We start from the raw sequence: 12,215 nt of genomic DNA, 5'->3' as shown, positions 1-12,215 counted from the left end.
AGTGTTTACGGTGGGGCCCTCAGCCTCCCCACTCATCCACGGCAACAAGCCTGAGACTGGACTGTCAAAGCTGTGCCTGTGCTGCCACCAAGTGGTAGATAGAGCGCATGAGCCTTAGGGGAAGACTGACTAATTCTTTAATCCCCCAATGTGACAGCCCCTTTAGCAGTGCATTATAAAGCATTATTGGATTTTGGTGTTTGACAAAGAGTAGATGATAAAAAAAATCACACTTTCCCGCTCTCTGTTGCATTATTTGAAAATAAAGAAAGAAATAAAAAGCACAGTTATTGCAGTAGTTTGGAATGCCAGCTTTTACTGGAATAAAGTGACAAGAACGGATCAATATTCTTTCTTTGTTTCACACCTACATACATGACATGACATCTGCATGAAGAATTCCCCCTAGTCCATGCATGACTTCCTGTTCCACCATCTGTAGCCGAGTGCAGTAGAGCCGCTGATACCTGAGAGGAAGAGATTCTGTAATATCTTTTATTGAAAATATTTCACTTCACAAAAACAAAGAGGAAGAAAACTCTACGCACCCCTGAACACGCTCTGCCATTCCTGCACAGCCGGGGAGGAGAAAGGAAATGAAAGTGGGAGAGAAACAGAGGAAAGCAAGAATGAGGGCAGCGACTTATGGGAAAGTTGTGGCTCAGCAGACTTCAATTCAGTGTCATGCTCAAGGGCACTGCAGCACATCAGCTGAGTGAACCTCCAGGCGATCAAACCGAGGGTCCGCAGGCAGCCGGGGATACTCGGAAAGACAGAAGTGCAGACGTTTCCCTCTGCAGTGCGAAATTACAGCGTGCTTTCTTACGAGGATTGTAATTGCAGGGTTATGAGAGCCAAACAAGAAACAAATGCAGCAGAGAGATTTTATAGAGCTGGTCAGAGACACAGAATGAAAAAAAAAGAAAAGAAAAGAGAGCAGAGATGGAGCTGTTTCTGTTGCACTGACCTCCAGAAACCTTGGCAGGGCACACGACAAAGCTAAATGTAGTGGAGGAAGATAGACTGGTTCAGAGACAACAGCAGTTCAGAGGTGGAGCTGGCACGAAAAACAAACCTTCTGCTCTGTCTGGGAATCTATCTGTGTGGGTAAACTGGCGGGCTTGTGGCTCTCTCGCTCTATTTTTGAGTGGAAGATGACTCGGTTAAAAAAAAAAACTGCAGAGCTATAAGACACCACCTACATCAGATCTGCCATGTTGCTGAATAACAGAATGTACTTTCTGGAGATGTATTCATCTGCTTAATATACACTCAGAGCTGCGATGTTGGTGTTTATTAGTGTTCATTTATTCAGGCTGACCTCATTTACTGCACCGACCTTCAACTCTTCTTCGCAACCACATCTTCTCCCCGGTGACTCTGCCGCAGCTGCCAGACTTCACCACAGACACACACACATGCATACACCCACATAGCACACATAATGTGCTATACACGCATTTACACAAAATGACGCGTGAGCATCAACATAAGCAATTACACCAAGTGCATGGTTGACATTATGCATGCAGTGGAAGGTTAGGGATATACACACACATACACAAACACACAAACCAAGCGCAGACACCCACGGTGGCAGCAATACAAAGACCTCAGACAGGAAAACATGCACCCTGATGGGAATGAAATTCACACCAAGGGTGGTACTGATATGCGTGTGTGTCTGCGTGTGTGTGTGCACGAGGATGTGGGTTGTTGTCAGAGCATGGCACCCTCTTCCTGCCTTGCAGATGATAGATCTCAGCTCCTTTTTCCTTCAGCATCCGTCTATCCCTGTGAGCTTCCCTCTCTCGTGCTCTCTCTCTCTCTCTCACACACACACACACACACACACACACACACACACACACACACACACGCACACACACACACACCCTCTCGTCTCCTTGTGACAGAGAGAAAGAGACATGGGCTGGAGGGGGATTAAGTAGGGGCAAGGGAGGGGTTGTGCAACATGTGATGAGCAGATCACACGTACCGATGGCACTGACTCTGGATCCGTTAAAAAAAATTGCACCTGACAGCCGGCTTCTCCCACACCTACTTGCATTCGCATACTTAAGCAGTGTCCATGTGTTTTTCTCACTTTAGTTCAAACTAAGAACATTTTTCCAACTTCTAATTGACCTAAATTGAGTTCCAATGCAAATAGCTTTCAAATTAAAGGCTTTTTTAGGCAGAGGTGTTTCTAGGATCCTTAAATGTGGTGCACAGGTAAGTGGTTCAGATATATGTGTATGTGCATGTGGTAAAAGTGAAGAATGCTGTCTCACACCTTCTCTGCCATACGTCCACCTTTTCAAAGTGAAGGTGTTAGATAGTAGTTGCAAGAACAAGTGCTTTGAGGGCACATTTTTGGTGTTATTTAACATCCATCCATCCATTCATCATCCATCCATCCATCCATCCATCCATCCATCCATCCATTCATCCGTCCATCCATCCATCCATCCATCCATTCATCCATCCATTCATCCATCCATCCATCCATCCATCCATTCATCCATTCATCCGTCCATCCATCCATCCATCCATCCATCCATCCATCCATCCATCCATCCATCCATCCATCCATCCATCCATCCATTCATCCATCCACTTCCTTCCAGTTATCCAGTCCAGGGTCACAGGGTGACCGGATCCTATTCCAGCTGTTATTTAACATGATACAGTTATATTTACAATGTTGCATTAGAAGGAAAAGACAGGGAATCCGGCCCGCTTTGTCCCCTAATTACCACCCATGGTTGCCATAAAACGACATAATTATTGGCTGGGTGGGTGTTTTATGCCCTCACCTCATTTTTCATGTAAGATTAAACTTGATTTTTCCAGCGCTGTTGGACATCATCCTCCCATAGCGCAGGGAAATAGAGCTGAAAACATTTCTCTCTGTCTTTTCTGAGATTTGTTCGAAACGACACTCCTAAATCTCACTCTCTCGTCCCCCAGCGCCCACTCTGAACTTGCAAGTCTGGGTTTTTTTTTCATCACTTTCAACTGGGGAGGGATCAAAGCCGTCGAGCGGGAGGTCCTGGATGGCTGGACGAAAATAAAAAGCAGTCATTCACATCGGACACCTGAGACCATCCTTGAACAGGGACATGCATGACCGCCTGTTATCACAGGACCCTCAAATCTTCGTCTGGGTTATGCGACGGCAAACTAAAATGTCTCTTTGACAGCTGAGCGACTCCATCCACCGGGGAAAGGTGAGACGTGTGGATGAAAGGTTCGGGAAACACAGAGTAGATCTTATTCATGGATCTTTGCCAGGAAATAGGTACAAAGTGATGCACTGATGTCGTATACAACTGAATGTTAGGGTGGAAAAAAAAATCATCTAAGTAATAAGTAGTAAACCGTGTAGCAAATGTGGCTTTCAAGTCTTTGGCTGTGACCTTGCTTTGCGACCCTCTACAAACTGAACACACAGAAACCTCGGAGTATTTAAGACTTTCTCCTCAAAACGTCTCATTTGATGTGCAGAGTCCCAAACCCCAGAGGATCTCAGAGGCAAAATAAGCGAAGATTAAAGAAGAGTGACAAAAAGTTGCATGAAAACTTTAAATAACTTCTTGTATACCTGATCGGGGTAGCCACATCTCCTAATGCTGAGCTTTACTCTTTGCTAAAGTTTCAAGTTGTTTAGTGTGCCTCTTGCACGCTCCCATCATCCCTGCATAACCTTTTTTTTAAAATACGCACACACTATAAAAGCCCTTGAACCTAACACACCTACTGTATTCTCAGCTGTAAACACATCTCAGAATGAAACCAGGTGAAGCTGTGGAGCATGAGGTTCAGTGGGTCAGTAGTAAAATATCAAGGCTGGCCTAAACTTTGCACCAACTTAAGTGAAAAAGTCTGATTTCCCAGATTTCTCTTGCTGTCCTTTAAAAACATCTGTGAACCACATGCACTGGTATTGTAATTCAACCCAGTGATCACTGCTCCGCTTCCTTTAAGGTTCTGCCGTGTGCAGACCCCTGTTACAGGGTCCGCATCTCCTGGATTCAGTCTTTTTCCCGGGACTTGACGAGAGAAACAAAAAGTGTTGCCAGGGAATATTTCCAGCCTTAGCCTTAAAATATTACCTGACCTGGTCCCTCGTGAGGTGCAGGCCACCCAGAGTGTCATCCGAGAGGATTTTCACAATCTTTGTGAGGAACTTTGTTGCTTTCCTCATGTGGACAGTCGCTCTGCGTGTCTCTGTCTCCCCTCTCTCGCCTGCCTTTTCATTTTATCAGTAAGACACCTCTTTGCCCCTCCTAATCTCCTCCTCCATCTGTCTCCTCAGCCCCTCGCAGAGATCTTCTGACCCATCGCCACCTGCTTCCTCTCCACTGATGCCGCCGACTCTGATAAACCTCCCCTTCGGTCACTGTGCAGCGGGGGAGTAAGAGAGGGAGGGCTGTTATGAAAGGGTGCAGGGAATGGACAGGCAGGAGGACAAGAGTTGTCATGCTTGCAGCCTGAGGGCAGGTAGGATGATTTTAGGCCCTGCTTCTCTACCTTTCCCCAGAGTGCAATTACGCAAGCAATTACTCTCCCTGGGCGATGCACAGCCGCTAAACCGCCAAGATCACATCCAATCTGCGAGAGCCGACTGGGATACTGGATGCTTAATGTACTTCAATAGGCTCACCCTCATGATAACAAGCTACAAAGATGGCTGGGGGGGGGGGGGGGGGGATGTGTGGAGGATGAGGAGATGATGAGGTGAAGGGTAGGGACAGTAGAAGCGCACGTGCTCAGTTGATATGTATGAGGGCTTACATATCCGTGAGAAAAATATCAATGCAGAGCCTCTCGTCTCTGCTTGTCAGCGACTGTAGAATACGATGATATGACACATCTTTACTCTGCATTAATCTTCCTAGCAATTTCAGATGGATATCCATGCGTGTGTGCCTCCACATCTGGAGTGAATAGAAGGAGATCAGGCTCCGGAGTGAAATGAAACCTCTGGTGCTGTGCTTTTCCCCCAGCTTCAGAGCATGTGCAGGAGTGCAGGTGCCAATTATTTTCACATCTAATGTAAACCAGAGAACAAGGACACGTCAATCACAGCTGCAGCCTTTTGGAATGGAAATGGGATGTATTCATAGGAACACCGCTATTTTGGCGGCTGATGAAATGTGGGTTGGTTGGGATTTCTAAAAATATCCCAGTGGATTCAAGTTTTGTAAGGAAAACCTCAAGTCGTCTGAACTTCAGACTGGTCCGTCCATAATGAGCAGAAATTGTGGCGATGTGAAAATGGAAAACTATTACTGACTGTGAACAATAAGGTGTTTCAATTTTTGAGTCATGCTCATGAAAACATTTATTACTCTGGAATGTCACTCATATCCTAACCAGTGTTAACAGAAGAAGCCATTGATGATTTGCAGGCAGGCAGCCAGGCACTAACAACACATTGACGAACAAGGTGTGCTGCCATGTGAGCTCTTTTGTGAGTCTGCAGTCTAATGCTAATCAAGCAAGAATCGCTGGGCCTAAAAACAATAAATGGAGCAAATTTGGAAGTGTCCAAAATTGCAGCTCCACTAATAGCCACTTGTGGTTGGCTCCAAAAGTGAGTCAGTCCTCATAGACACCCACCTTAAAATGTCCAACGTTAGAAAAATAAACCTCTTTAGAGCCTTTTACTAAAAGTCTTTCTGAAATGAAACGAGCAGTACTACATTTATCACATATTTGGTACAATAGTTGAAAAAGATCCCGAGCCAGCCTTCCTGATCGCATTACTCAGTCTGTTGGTGTTACCAGCTTCAATTCTGCTCCCTCAGCACACAAAATACAGTGTACTTTCCACATTTTAGTGATAGAAAATCTCCATCATTTTGCATCACATATTGATGGATCTCAGCTTCTTTTGTAAATGAAACCTGCTCGCTTCCTTTTTGTTCGCGGCCTCTATTGGTTTGCTGGTTCAGCTTGTTGTTGATGTGGATTCCCAGGATAAACTCGCCCTTCCTGAAGTTAGTCACCATTTCTTTGATCTTATTTATTTACAAGTACATGAATCCTCCCAGACCACTCCACAAAATCATCCATGAATACTCTGTACTCCTCCTCATGCCCATTATTTAAACATCCAACCACTGCAGGATCATCAGATTGTTTTTGTAGGTGGCATGAGTTATACTGAGGTTTGCAGGCTGAACAGCAATGGTGACAGCACAGTTGTCTGTGGAGCTCTTTACTACACACCAAATCAAACAGAGCACTGTCCAGGCTCACACACTGTAACCTGTGTCAGTTAGTAAGTCATCCAGTGATTATGATTTTGGTTAGAGCTAATTCTTCCTTTCATAACAACTATATGAGGTGCTAAAGTTTTTTTTAGAAATCACTATTTAAGGTTTAAAGCTATATACAATAGTGCTGTGGCTCATTAACGATAAAGTGGATACCGATACAGGGCGCTAGCTGTTTGCTAGCACTCACCTTTGCTAACATTAGTCAATAAACTGTCTTTGTCTTTTAGTGCATTTGTTATCAATTTATCTATCAGGTAATATGTAATATGTAAATACTTGAAATTCAAGTATCTTTTTTACCAAATGTGAGCACTAATTGGCAGGAATCTCTGTCAGTACATGCTATAGATGCACCTTGCTAACCAAGCTCGCTAGCTTAGCTCTTGGCTTAGCACTCCTTCTCTTCCAAAATGTTCAAATCTAATGTGGTAACATGACCATTATAATCTGTATAGTAATATTTATTAATATTAGTGCCTGTGGTACTTCTTCATTATGTATTTTGTTGTGAGTCAAATAAAATTCTGTCGTGGAAAAATGGTGGCCATTAAGTTGTGCACAGAAAGTGACATGTGAAGCAATGAAAACAGAGAACGTAACATCATATTTGCATGTGGGGATGATGAAATTAATACATATGAAAATAAAAAGAACTGGAATTTGTAATAAATGTTTTTTACAGACATAGAGATGTTATTAATACATATATACATACATATGCTAAGATTTTGGGGCATATTAGCATGCCAGTATTTGCTAAACTGCCCTAAACTGTAAAGGTTAGAATGATACTAAATTTTACCACCCTTTCCCTGCTCTGTTTCCATCTAGTACTCAGCTTTATCTAAGGTTTAAAGCTATGTCTTGCCCTCCATGTCATACCTGGTATTTCAGGACCAATTTGATAACTGGTTAGCTAAATATTTGCAGTCAGTAGCCATTTCTTCACCTTTCTAGTTGCACGAAAAGACCGTATTTACTGTCAGCACAGCCAAGTCGGTGAAGAATCAATTTAGCAAGGTTCAAAAACGCATTGTCACCTTACTTTTTGGTGGTACATCCCAGCTACAAATCTTTTGCCATTGCTCACATTAAATGGGGTTAATATATATTTGAATACTTTGCACTTACATTTGTTACAAAGCCTGAACTGTAGACTGTACCAAACAATGTGGGGGCTGTTGAAGTGTCGCGGATAATCTATTAACTCGAAGAAAACTCGATGGAACAACAGCATGCGGCTGCTGTGTCAGAGCAGGGTCAGAGTGAAGCCCTGTGCTAAGCGCCTGCCAAATACATTCAAAGTGTCTGAGAGATAAAGGAGGCGTCCCTTTGACATTTTAAGAAATGCCATGTATGACAACCTCTAAAAGCTACAGGAAATCTGTTCCCTCTGCTTCATGTTCTTAAAAAGCTCTTTTCCTTTTAAAGGCAGCATGAGAGTGACAAACCAGAGAGCAGTCTAGACATTTTAGCATCTCCAGCTTCAGAGACGTGTATGCTCCTCTTTTTTTCCTCCATGCTAATTCAACCGGGGGTCACACGGCTGAGTGTTTGCTTGAGTGCCTCACTGTGGGATTAGGAGATTCAACAGGCAGACAGCCATTTGAATAATTGTTTTCAAATGTCTTTCTTAATATCGAGATCCCATTACTTACTATTCGCCACACTCCCTAGCGATGAGCGCCGGAGCTTTGTGTGTATGTATGTGTGCGTGTGTCTAATGGAAGGCACTTATGCGAGGCCATGGAGACTCGCTCAGGATGCCACATAAATGGAGGCTCAGAACACAGAAACACAGAACACTTGATGTGGATTGGCTCATTAGCTGCACAAGTGGAAAGACTACACTGACTGCAGCCACCTTGGGATGAAGATAACGGCTTTGCTGTCAACTGCGGGACAGCGCTGAGGTTTGGCCAACACGGCTTCAAGGAGCACAGCAGCATAGATACCATTTGTAGTGACATATATTTAGAATTTAGTCAGTGTTCTGAGTTGCTTCCAGAATATCAGCCCTAATAGAGCACATAAGCCTCCAAAGATTGATTTAATAATGGGACTGCCTCACTGAAAACCACTGCATTTAATATTAAATCAATATGCAATTTGTGGTTTTAGCCCAAGGGCAGAATGTTCTGACCATGAAAATAAAAATGTATTGGCTAATTATTAAACCGACCTGAAAAATAAACAAGGTAGTCAAGAAAAAAAAAGATGATAATCCTTAAAAAAACAAAAAAAAAAATCCATCTGTATTAAATTAATCTCAATTCAATTAGCAAATAACAACATAGTTCATATCAGGGCACTTTACTGAGGTGACGACCTCACATAATCACAGAGAGAAACTCCATGACTGCCTTCGAGGAAGCACTTGGCAACAATGCGGGATGGAAAAATGAAGGAAATTAATCCAATTTGTAGCTAGCCTTGAATATTGTAGAATCACTCCACAGCACAATAGCACTGACTCAGGGGAGGTTCAAGGCCGATGACTGATGGCAAACAGCTGAGCTGTTAGATGATGCACTGTGGTTACCAAGTAATAGTTCATTTCTTATTTTGTGCAGAGCAGCTAGCATAGAGCCGCCTGCTGCTAGCAACAAGTTAGATAAGGGTGATAAGAGTGAGCCCAGCATTAAACCTGGAGGCTGAAAAACCTGAATAATGGCCCTGTGCTGGTGTCACCTTGCATAGATGTTGTGCTATGCAGAAGGGGATTGCGGGAATTCCACCTACATAGAGGCTGCAGAGACAAACTTGCATAATGTTGACTAAAACACCAACAGAGCATTGAGTGCAGTGAGGCTGTGCAGGTATGTGACGTGTCGAAAAGCTGACTGTAACAGAAGAGAGCTACAGCAGAGTTCATGAGAAGCACAGAGAGTGACAGAAGCAGAGTTTTAATTGTTTTCAAATCTCAGTTTTTATTCACAGCAAAGACCTTATTTGCATTATCATGACTTCAGAACCTCATACAGTATTTGCTTCACCTTGTTTTTCACACTGCCCCCTGGTGGCAGTACACAGCTTCAACATGAACATGTACAGTTTTTTGCATTTTTGCTCATGTACAGACTTTCACATTTGAGTCATGCTGCATTTCCTCCTTTGAGTTGCTCTACCAGCCCTTTACTGCAACCACCTTCTGCCCTTGCTTATATCTGATTATGCCAAAGGACTTTTCTACTCTATTTGAGCATCCAAAGCGCTTCGTACAAGAACTTTTCTACGCTTAAGTGCTTTCTGTGTAACATTTATACATATTCACAGTGTGATGGATACACCAGAGAGCAACTTGGGGTTCAGCAACTTGTCCAAGGATACTTTGGCTAGAACAGCCAGGGATGAAACCACCAACTATCTGCTCAAAAGTTGTTCTGTTCATCTGGACGTAGCATTTTCAGTGGGAGAGTTGATTGAACAGAATCAACTTTTGGGCATTTACTTACCTGGATGGAGCATGCATCAAGACACCAACTATCTGATTGGTGGATGACCCGCCTCCTGGTCCGTCTCCTAATCAGGTGACGGAATCGCCCACTGAAGAATATCCCATTTATTTCTTATTTTCTTGGCCTGATATTGCACTTAAAACAACAGTTTGAATTATTTTCAGGCATTATGCTGGCTTCATTCATCGTGAAATAGCAAGGAAACCTCATGATGCCATGAGACTGGTCATCAGTCAGTAGTCCAGTTAATTCTGAGCCTCTGTAAATGGTGGCCTATGTGTAAGAGTGTCTGTAAAACCCCATGAATTAAAGCCGAAAAGCTACACTTCAGTCACATCTGGATTGTTTGATTTAAACAACATATCTGTGGCGATGTACCGAGGCAAATGTTCTCTTAGTCTAACAATATATAGACCTACAGCTGCTTATGTTAAGATGGGTTACTTGCTCCCTTTTGCATTTAGAAGCCTAATTTTAGCCACTGTTGATATTTAAAATTCAGACACGGCTGGAGATGATTCAATAAAGTTCTGTTTACTGCACATAATGAAAAACTCTCATCTGCTCACAAAAGGTCTCATAGCTCAGGATGGATATAAAGCTCTGGGAAGTGTCCAGATTGACTACAGGCTGATTCGATTTAGCCTTCAGTCGCCGGTGTTATAATCACTTTCTGTCCTGATAGCAAAGAGCAAACACTCAGCTCACAGTCAGTGCAGCAACTTCAATACGGCTCTCATTTCGGAGATTCAAGTCTTTTGTCAATACTTTGCATCTCCTCCTTTATTTCAAATGACAGCCTCAGCCTCACACACACAGGATAGCAGTGTTTTCTGGAGACGTGCCTCGCCTCTCTTCACAGACACTTTTTTTTCAGCTGTTCTTTACTGCAGGGGTTGCGTTGCTCGAACTTTCTCTTTAAATATAAACCCGAAGGCGTTGTGTTGGATCCAAGTCAGGCGACAAACTTGCTCAGGTCATAGTTCTCACTTTTTTCTTCTTTAGAAACTGGTGTGTGATTTTGGCAGCGTGCTTTGGATCGTTTTCACGCAGCAATATCCCTCCTCTGCCAGGCTTCTGGAGACTGCGAGCCATCTTGTTTGCCAGTATTTTGGTTTATCCACAGGCATTCACGATGCCGTCTATAAATGTCAACCGTCTGCACTCCTACAAGGCCGTATCATCATCACACCCCCACCTCTGTGCAGTCACCGCGGTGGTCCCAGCCAGGCTGTTCCATCTACCCGAATGTAAACATCTGATCCATTTGTCATGTTCTTTAGCGAAGTTTTAGTCTGCAGTTTGGTGCCAAAGATCAATCAGGTCATTTTTTTCCCTTTTTTCAAAGCTTGACATTATGCGATGTCCTTCGCAAATGTCTGAGCTGTCACACAAATTCAGATTTCCATTGATAACCCTGGTGCCAAGTCTGTAGCACTCGCCCATCTGTTTTCAGAGCTAGACTGTTCAAGTAGTGCAGCACTGTCTGTGGCATTTCAAGAGGACAGCCACAGTGGCTCTGATTAGTGGTGCTGTGGCTCGTTCTGTAGCTCCTGATTTCTACTGCAAATGTTTCTGCTGATTTCCAGCAGGGCACTGACCTCTCTTAATGCTTTTCCATCCTTCTTAAGTCTCACAATTAGATTTTTTAAAATTCCTCTGGCAGTTCTTTTCAAAGTAGAGGAATAATGCAGACATGCACCGCTTATAGAAAGATCTAGTAGAAGTACTCATGGGCAGGTATTGTGAGGTATTATCTTAATTAACGGCAATTTGAATGGCCAAAAGAAAAAACCCTGCATACTCCAAATCACTAATAAAATCTGATAACGTTTGCCCAAACAGGAGGATTTAAAGGTTTTAAAGGACTTTGTTTTCCCCTGAAGATGATGTTTTCCACCATGTTTGCTGCGAGCGAATCCTGCCGTGACTCAGGATCCTCTCTCTCACAGAAATTAGCAAAAGTTCTGGTCACAGGACGGTTTTGCTGTCCACTTTGGTATATGTATGGTCTGTGTTTTTCATTGCATTACATTAACACTGCACACTAACTCCAGGTATATGCTGTGCACCAAAGGTGTAGATTTCAAGGTGGGTGCAGGAGTATCTAAACTCATGCAATCATTCTCCGCGCCCTCAATAAAATGATGAAAGAGGCAGAGGACATATTTAGGAAGAACTGCTTTAATGATTTTACTCTGAAAGGAATGTCTCGACAGCAGAGGGTCTTTTTAATGCATAAAATATTCATATAAATTACAAAATGTCAGCTGCATAATGCGACTCTCCCATTTCAGCACATCCCAACGGAGTTCTATTGAACTGAGATCTGTGGAGGCGGTCTGAGTGCAGTGAACTCCCTGTGATGTTCCAGAAACCAGATTGAGATGATCTGAGCTTTGTGAAATGATGCATTATCCTATTGGAAGCAGGTATTAGAAGACGGGTACACCGTGGCCATGATCAA

This window comes from Astatotilapia calliptera, chromosome 3 (assembly GCF_964374335.1).
Source record: "Astatotilapia calliptera chromosome 3, fAstCal68.1, whole genome shotgun sequence".
In the NCBI taxonomy this organism is placed as follows: Eukaryota; Metazoa; Chordata; class Actinopteri; order Cichliformes; family Cichlidae; genus Astatotilapia; species Astatotilapia calliptera.
The sequence above is the reverse complement of the archived record's forward strand: the minus strand, read 5'-3'. Positions refer to the sequence as shown.